Source organism: Trifolium pratense, linkage group LG1 (genome assembly GCF_020283565.1).
Source record: "Trifolium pratense cultivar HEN17-A07 linkage group LG1, ARS_RC_1.1, whole genome shotgun sequence".
Classification (NCBI taxonomy): domain Eukaryota; kingdom Viridiplantae; phylum Streptophyta; class Magnoliopsida; order Fabales; family Fabaceae; genus Trifolium; species Trifolium pratense.
Window position 1 is genome coordinate 9,404,671 of NC_060059.1, and position 10,452 is coordinate 9,415,122.

Genomic DNA, 10,452 nt, shown 5'->3' on the forward strand with positions numbered 1-10,452 from the left:
GTTGTACTATTGTACACAACTTTTATTTTTCAAGGAAACTGGCCGGTGTACACAACTTGTGTCTATAGCACTGTTACATTGCATTGCATACGGTATTAATTAAAGGTCCCCACTAAATTTGTCCAGAAATAAATAAATAAATAAATAAATTAAAAGTCCATCCCCACTAAAAATAATCAAATGTTAAATTTGATACATTATATTGTAGGCAACAATAATAAAACAAGGCGATTCAGATTCACATATTATATTCGATCCGGTGTATATATTCAAAACATTTTACTATATTTGATTCATTACTTAAGGCGATCGCATTGAATAAGTTTGCTCCTTTGAAAAGTTTTTCTTTTCCTTGACGTTTTTTTCTTAACAGACTTTCTACTCAGTCCTTCGTGGTGTTTTTTAGATTATACTCAGACTTTCTAAACAGATTATCCTTGTAATTTTTTAGTCAAAAAAAGAAACAAGGGTTCTCTTAAATTATAGATACTTGAGTTTCTTAAATTATTGAGTTCAAAGTTCAATCTGTAGCCGGTATTGTATATGAAAAAATATACATTGCGAGAGATCAACTCTTTAAATAGATATCAATTTATGCGGTTGCACACGAAGAACATATTAATTTATTTAACAAATGTCAACTTTCACTTTTTGTTCCTCTAAAAAATTTCTTCAAATTTTATTCCCTAAGTTTTGGAACATGTTGCATGTTCCAAACAACTTTTTCGACATATATTAATAAGACCTTAAAATATTATTATTTTAATTATTTTATATACCATATTTAATCTTTAGTCTTATTAATTTAATAACGCTTAAAAGGAAATGACAAATAAAGATGTATTTGCATTAGATACTGATATTTTATTTTATTTTTTTTATAATTAAAGATAATTGTATTATAAGGGAGTACATGATGTACTCAATCCCTTACAAAGAAGAACTTTAGATGTTTTGTAAACAAACTAAGGAGTATTTGATGGATATTCGCGAATATGTATCTCAAAAGTATCAAAATTATTTATTTTACTTTAACTTTTTTTGCCGAATACGTATCTAGGTTACATGAAAGATCATAAATTGAATTAGTTAGCAGTGGACAAGAATTATTTTGAGTTTTTGTCAAGTGATTAGACTCACAAAAAAATAAAAAAATCTAGGGATTTAAATAATATTTTTAATAGCTACCAACTGAATTATTAACTAAAAAATCTATAATGTGTTTCGATAAACAAAAATCATATTCACATGTATTTTTTTTGTAAATTATGATCACTATAATTATATATTAATGAAGAATAATCAATATTTTTCTTTACAAAACTATTTTACATGTATATATTTTTCATTATAAAAATCTTATTATTAGTGCATTTGAGCCATATAGGAGAAGTGAATCCCCTACTAAAAGAAAAACTACAACAAGTACAATCTATTGAGGAAAAGAGAAGAGAAGATCCCAAACGAAAAAGAACTAGTAGGAAATTTAGGAGGAATAGGACCACAATTAATTGAAGTGGATGGGAAGGATAATGAAATCATAAAAGGCTAAGCAATTATAGCCAAAATGAACATAGCTTTGGTGCTTTTCATTGAGGGCCTAACATAGCTTGATAAGTCTTTTTCTACTCTATTCTTTTCTCTACAATTTCTTTGGCTACCCTTTTCTATTGATGATAAGCTACCTAGTAATGAGATACTACTTAGGATCACAAAGATATGCAAAAGGCCAAACAAATGTCACATATACAATAGTTATATTATAAGCTTAAATGTGTAGTAATCAGTAAAATACAAACGGATATATTTAGCCTCCTTAACTTACCTCACCTATAAATGTTGCTTATTTAATTTAATCTAGAAATTATTAGCATAAATGGGTTATAAGTACTCCAAGTACAATTAATGTACATTTTTTTAGTATGCAATAACTAGCTTTGTTTCTTAGTCCAAATATGTTTTTCTTTTCTTTTTCTCATTGATTAAAAATAAGTGCAGTGACTCAATAACTCTACGCGGGTTTCCTCTAGTTTAACTAAATTTAAAGTTCAATATCTGATTTGAGCATGCAACAACATTACAAGTTACAACTCCTAGGAAAAATTTGTCGCTTATTTGAGTCTCACAAGACTCGAGAGATTAATCACTACAGTTGCGCGCAAAGAATACCAAAGTTATGCCAAACAAATAAAATATGTGTAGTTTGCTCGGCTACTTATTTTATGTTTACATAGACGGTAACAAGTATCACTAAAATTCACACAAAACTATGAGATTATATGTTTGAACTTTGAATAAGAGTGAAGTTGTTAACCTAACAATATCATCGTAATCAATTGAATTAAAAAAAAATTAAGAAGTTAAAATGAGACATATTAACAAACAACCTTCTCAGCACAAGGTATGCTAAAATAGACTACAAAAGTTTACGACAAGTCACATAATCGAATTAAAAATTTAGATTTGTAAATGCCAGCTTTACTAACTCAAATTTTCAAATTACACTGACCAACTTTTTTTTTTAATAAACACTTACTGTACTCCATTATTGACTAACAACTATGATGATTTTCCAGCACGCTTTTAATTTTCTTTATTGTTATATAATAAATAAATTGTTAAACTTTGTGATAGAAAATTAAATCTTTCACTTACATGCATTCGAAAGAAGTTGAGAAATGACTGGTGTTTGACAAGATCTCACCGTACAAAGTTGGTTACCTTTTCTTTTATATAAATAAAATAAATAAATATCGGTTTTCATATGATATGATATGATCTACAGACTGTGAGCTAGGTACGACCATTATTTCTGCTGGATATTAAGTGTTGTCGAGGTACTGTTTCAGTTCATTGAAGACATAACACAGTACTTTGTATTTAATTGCACACAATTAATGTGTGGTTTGATTTATTTTTTCAAATAATGTTTTGTGAGAATTCAATAATTCAATTTTTGATTTTTGATTTTTGATTTAAATATATTTTTGGTTACTATTTCACTGATTCACAAATTTAGTCCCTCATTTTTAAATCTAAAAATATTGTCTATTAAAAAAGATAATAGAGTCCGACAAAATAAAAAATAATAGAAAAAAATTTATTTTTAAACCAAAAAGAGTGCAAGAGCGTCATATGACGGACTAAGACATCTCAATTAGGTTTACACTCCTTGATTGTCACTTATCATTTGCAGCACTCTCGAAATATTATTAAAAAAGAAAAATTTCCGAAGCACTTGGGGGGACTAGACTAAAACTCAAGTCAAAAAACCAAGAGAATTAGTGTCTGCCTCATTAACAACATTGTCAAGAAAATTCAGAGGGATAAAGTTTGATAAGGAAAAAAGAGTGCAGAACAACCAACAACAATAATAAACAAGCGAGGACCCTTGACAAAGAGCAACATCAACAAAATTTGAATTCAAAAAAACCTAAGCTCTGTTTGGTAAAAATAAGCTATAAGCTAGCTGATAGCTGATAAGCTAGCTTATAGCTGATAGCTGATGGCTGGTAGCTTATAGTTGAAAAGCTAGTAGAATAAAATTAAAGTGTTTGGCAAATTTAGCTGTTGTAAGTACAAAATGACATAAAAATACATGGTTAGTGAGTAGTTTTTTTTTTTGGTAAGTGTTAGTGGGTAGTTATTATAATTTTTAAACAATAAATAAATAAAATTAATGAGGGTAAATATGGAATAAAATGAAAAAAGCTATAAGCTCATACGCTACTTGAAATAGCATCTCAAAAAACGCTATAAGCTAGTTAGAGAAGCTCGTTATCAAACACTTCACATTTTTTTCAAACAAACTTATAAGCTAGTTCAATAAGCTATAAGCTAGCTTATTGGACTTACCAAACAGTGTCCTAATCTTTTCTAATTCAAACAATCTAAGATGCAAATTGAGGCATAATCCACCCAAAACATCTCATTTTGTTGCAAGCCGATAGAGACAATCTTGTCTGCACAATAATTATCTTCTATAAAAATATGAGAAATGTAAAATTGCATAGCTTTAGACTTTAGTAATCCTCGTGAAATTCATCCATCTATTTCTTAGGTGCCAAGGAATAATACTAGAGTTCCTGAAAGCCAAAATAACCAACTTAGAGTCGCACTCTAACCAAAGCCTACTCTAACTCTTCTTAGTGCTTGTTTGGATCTGCGTTGAGAATCCACAAACGCACGTTTACAGTTTCAAACGTGATTTTAAGTTATTGGGTGGATGTTTGGCACAAAGCTAGGAACGTGATTCTTCGTTTTAGAATCAATTTCAGTCGAAGCTGAAATGTGTAGCTTCTGCGTCCACTAAAATCAATTCTGTGGAAGTCACATAATAATTTCCAGCTTTACCCTTCACCTTCCTGCTGCGTTTTCACTGTTCATGTTAAAGTTCTCTTATCTTCAGGTTGGGGAATGAGGATAGGCATGACCGCATGAGCTTTGTCGGTTTATACAGATGGCTTCTAATGGACTTTTATTGCCTATCACTATATATTCAATTTATTTTCAATTTTTTGGTACATATGGCATTATAACTTTTATTCAATACTTTAGTGTAAAAAATTAAAGGAATTTTGTTTTTATGAATTGACGTTATATTTTTGCTTTACATGTTTGTATTTATTTTTTAAAAAAATTATGATGTAATTTTCTATAAAAAAAATTAGAAAGAAAAAAATTCTTAAAAAAATTTAAATTAGTTTAACACAAATAAACTAAAACCCATTTTAGTAATTATACATCCAAAATCAATTTTGATTCAAACCATCCAAACAACATGAAATGTTGAGAATTACTTTTAAATTAATGTATCCAAACATAAATCAATTCTGTTCAACTCACTTTTAACTAAAATCAATTCTATCAAACTCAATTCTGTCATAATCAATTCTTTCTAACGCTAAACCAAACACATACTTACAAGGTGTCTCAATTGCATTCAACAAACCATAGAGCTCGGCTTAAAAAGTAGTAGTGATATGCAGGTTGACAACAAAACCAACTAAAAAATTAGCATTATTATTTTGAAAATTTCTCCAGAAGCTGCAAGACCTAGACAACATGAATAATTATTACTAATTGAAAACAAAATAATTTAATTTGTTATATACATATAACACAAATGTTATAACATCAATTTAGTGTTAAAAGAGAAATTAGACTCCTTAAATAAATAGTCATAAATTCGAGTTTTAATTCTTGCAGCTGAAAAAAAATTCAATTAGAAAAGAAGAATTCACAATTCACCAAAGATTAATCAATGCTAAATAATAGTGAAAACTTTAACATTTTAATAGCTTAACTTATTTTGGTGACTAGGCCAATGGGAATAAGAAAAGGCAAACTAGGCTTAGGCTATGGTGGACCACCTTCACAAGTGGTACACCGTGAATAAATGATCTACCAAATATGAATTTTACGAAATTTACTATTGGATTGAAAGTTTATATCGTATAGATCATGCATAAATTTTTAAAATTTTTTTGAAAATCATTTGATATGTTATTGAGACCCATCAAGATTTACGTTATTTAATAAACCGTTAATCTTGATGTGTCTCAATAACATATCAAATGATTTTCAATTTTTCTAAATTTTTCTATGGATGATCTATATGATATAAACTTTGAATCCAACGGTAGATTTTGTAAAATTCGTATTCGTTATAATGTTACTCACGACTGATCCACCATGGACCACCACTTGATGAAGTGGTCCATTTTTTTTTTTTTTGAAATAGCATATTCATAAAACCACCTTAGGTACAAGAAGTACATAAGGAGGAAAACAGGTTAATATGAAGTGGTCCATATTAGAATTTATCCTATAACTATATGCCACACACATTTGGAGTCTATTTCACACAGCAATTTCTTTATGTCCCTTGCAAGTTTTAATTAATCTGACTAGTGGCCAAACGGGCACGTTCCGTGCCCGTTTGTGTGATCCACAATTTCTATTTCGTTAACGTATATAAATTGCAAATAGTGGTTTATTATAAATTTGATTTTTATTTATATTAATTTGTGTATTTTTAGTTTCCGACAAAATAAAAATTGTAATTTACGTGCATTAGTCCACCTTAGGTAAAGAATTACACATAAAATAGAAAAATAAAAAGAATTCCACATAAAATAAAAATAAAAAACTAACATCTATGTATGCACATAAAAAATAAAAAAATTACACATAAAATAGAAAAATAAAAAGAATTACGCAAAAAATAAAAATATAAAGAATTACACATAAAATAGAAAAATTGCACCTAAATTTGTAAATAATAATATATATGATTGGAACCATGAGAGAAAAAAATTAAAAGGACTTTTAATCAAATAGCGATCTTTTGAGTAAAATAGAAGGTATGAAGATGATGGAAGTTTATGGACTATGGACACACCTCCTTTCTTTTGAAAACCACTCAACTTCCTTTCTTTGTACAAAACATTGCACAAACCTATGGTGGGAACAAAGGCAAATTCATATTTCATTGACAAATGTTAAAGATGTTGTATGTAACCTTCAAACAAAATTAAGTACATATGCATGATAAGATGCATGGAAGAAAATGACACCTTTAATAACAAAGTATAAAACACCGGCAAATAATTGTAAAATTGTAAACATTCAACTCAAAAAAAATCTCTCAACAATATATACCATTGTAAATTCAGTATATATATAATATTCCCTCAAAGAAACAGGATAATAGAAAAATTTAGATAATGCCACAAATTCTACTTTCAACTCCAATTTTTTCATTACATATCTCGTTTTCTTTCTTGTGCAAAACAAAGCACTCATATCTATATGGAACCATGCTCACATCATTCCTTTATCAAAATATTAAATGATTACAAATAATATATAAAAAAGAATATGATTCAATATCAAATGTACCATAATATTGAAGACTCAACTAACATGACAATTAAATAATTACGAATGGAACTTATTCATAGTCATAGTCATAGTCACGCTACAATGTTAGTCACCATCAACAATGTGCTATGTGCCTTTCACCCTTTCTATGATTACTCTGTGTCATGGAATAATAAAAGAAGATGATTAAATTAAAAGCAAGAACAATAAAAACCAAAGTGCATGAAAGAATTTGCACAAATGAAAAATAAAATGAAACATATGAAGAAACAGTGAAGAAAAATCAAAATGAGAGTACAAAATGTGCAATATAATTGATTTCCATTTTCACAAACAGTAAGAAAACAAATATTCGATTTCCATTTGCTTTGGTTTAATATTATCATGTTGTGCTAGTTCATAATTGATCGACGCATAAATATTCAATTTGGTCCAATCAATCATACACTTAAAAAATTGACACTTCTCAAATTTTGTCTCTTTTCCTATATTGTGAGTGCATTGCAGTGGAAATCTACCATTTATCAATGAAAAGAAAGGGGAAAAAAAAGAGCACATACCAATTGCTTATACATTGCAGCGCATATACCTTTGTCGTGAAGCAAAATAGATATTAGAGAAACATGAAAAAGAGAGGAAGAAAAACATAATTGATAATGTATCAGTTATATTGAAGTTTGTGTTGAAGATATACAATGGGTTAAAGATAATAGAGAGAAAGAGATATGAAAAAAAAAACTACCAATGAAATAGTAAGTTGAAGGGAAGTTAAATTTTTTTTAAAAAAAAAAAAACTGAAAAAGGGTATATTTGGAAGAAAAAAAGGCTACACCAAAACAATGTTTTCCCTTTATTATTGTTATAGATTTATAGATAATGAAAAGAATTTAATTTATATGCACCGTCGGTGTAAAGTTATTTTGCACATGCATCCAATAATATACCGACACATCATGTATGGTAATTAAAAACACATGATGTGTCACATTCATTAAATGATGTGGCAACGTGTTATTGGATGCATGTGTTAAAAAATGTTACACTGACGGTGCACAGCAATTAAACTCTAATGAAAAATGCCACATTTCTGTCAAGTTCCACGCGCGAGGCAGGCCCAACTTCATTAGAATTATTTCTTCTTCCAACATTAATTTGACCATTCAAACAAAAAAAAAAATCATTTGACTTAGAAATATAGAATTGATTTTTTGAGTTCATCTATCGATATAAATTTTGTGAGGCTGTTTGAGAAAATTTATAAAAATGACTTATTACATTTTTCATAAGTTTTTTTCAACTTATTTTCATAAATTTTTCTTTGATAGACAGAAATTAAGATTTTTCCTGTTTCTTAAAATAAATAGAATACTAAAATTTTAGTATATAAATGTCTAATTAATGTCACAAACTTTAGAAATATATAGACACTTCCATTTATTTTGGAGAATTTCTTCTGGAGTTTTATGTGTTTCTCGCACGTCCTACTGGTTTTTAACTTTGTCACTCCGCTACTTAAGTAGTGGTATGAGTGTCTATCGAAAAAAAAAATTAAAAACACAATCCGCTACTTAACTAGCGGATTGCACCAGAACAAAAAGATAGAACAAAACTTCATAACTGACTTGTATTAACACATAAGCTAGTATTAACAATAAAATAAGATGGTGTGTTTCCTTATAAACGTTGGAACAGTCCGCTACTTAAGTAATGAATGGAAAAAATTCCAAAATTTTGACCGGGGTCTCTAGGGGGCTCGAAATCTTAAAATGTTAGTGAATTTGAATATTTTTTACACATTCTATATTTATATATAAAAGGTTATGTTCGTTACTTAAATAGCGAACAAAGATATTTTAAAAATTTAGCTGGGCGCGTAAAAATACTTATGGGGTATTAAAAGAAAGTTTTTTTATTTTATAAAATGGAGAGTTTCTCAACCCAATGAACATGCTAATCTTTCTGTTGTCCAAATCCTACCTTTCTATGGGCTTTAACAGCCCCGATGACCCATTTTGCTTGTTTAATATTTTTTTTATGGTCTACATTATATAATAATGGTTTTATTTTTAAGGCACTATAGTATATAATAATGTAATTTTTTAGCAACCATAAATTAATAGAGGACTTGTCCTTAGGGACGGATCAAGAATTTATCTAACGGGATTATAATTTTTTTTCAATAATAAACAGTGCAATATATGTTAAAGAACAAATAAAAACTTTAGACATAGTCCTAAAATCTAGTAAAATTGTAAACATACTCATATTGTCCCTTTTGTTAATAATTTTATGAAATAAACTTTTTAATAAAGACCAAAATAACAACTCAGATACATAACTTGTGGATGTTTGTAATTTTTTTTTTGTCAATTAGCTTGGTGACTAAAAGTTCCACTTTAAAGGTGAATAAGCGAGTGTCTGGAGTTCGAATCCCGGATCATGCACATATAGTGTGTTGTCCAGGGTTTGTAATTTTAATATATTCAAAAAGTAGAGTGATACCGCCACATATTTAGATAACAAAATAATTGTCCACACTAAAGTTTAATCGATTACAATTAAATATTTAGATACTCCCAAAAAATTATAAAAAACAAATTGAGCCACTTGACTAGGTGGTTAAGTAAAGAAAACAGTTTCCACTCCATATCACAATCGATGTTTATGTTGGCGTAGCAAGAAGCATCAATACACACACACACTTCTAAAGCTTCATTTTTCAACTTCAAAGTGTATAACCAAATCATTCTGCTATATTCATCAACAAATGTGATGAGGTACTTGCTTCCACCAAATGAAACAACTTCAAATGGTCCACAAATATCACTATGAATAACTTGCAGCATTGCATTAGCTCTTTTAGGCATTTCAGACACAAAAGATTTTCTACTGTGTTTACTCTTTACACATATCTCACATATGGATTTTCTAGCATTGAACTTAGGCAAACCATACACCAATTCCTTAGAATTTAAATCACTGAGGCTCCTATAGTCAGTGGCGGAGCTATCCCGAAAAATTGGGGCGGGCCGCTACAAATATAAATCGAATATGCAAAAGAAATTACTAAAAAAAAGACATATCATATTGAAAGTCTGTCTAGTATGGATATCTCAAAAATAGTCAAAAGGTGGACCATTGACATGTTTATTAAATAAATTTTAAAAATATATTATGTCAAATGTGTAAACTTCATACTTTTTAATTAGTTTTTGTATTTATGTTTATAATATTATATGCATCTCTCTAACAAAAATTTAAATTTTTTTAACAAAAGATTTATCAAACATGAATTTTTATGCACAAACTCTATTTTAAATAAAAATTTGAGTACTTTTTTCTCCAAAAAAATATACTTGAATAATTCGACAAAATAAATTACACATTTTAAGACATCTATAAATTATTAAACAATAAAACATTAGAAGGGATGCTTAAAAAAATAAATTAAAAAGTATATTTGAATTCTGGGACGTAAATATAGCGGGGGTTTGAAACCCCCGCAAAATGCAAACCTGTTAAAGAATACTTGATTTTATGGTTTGAAACCCCCGCAAAACAAAATAT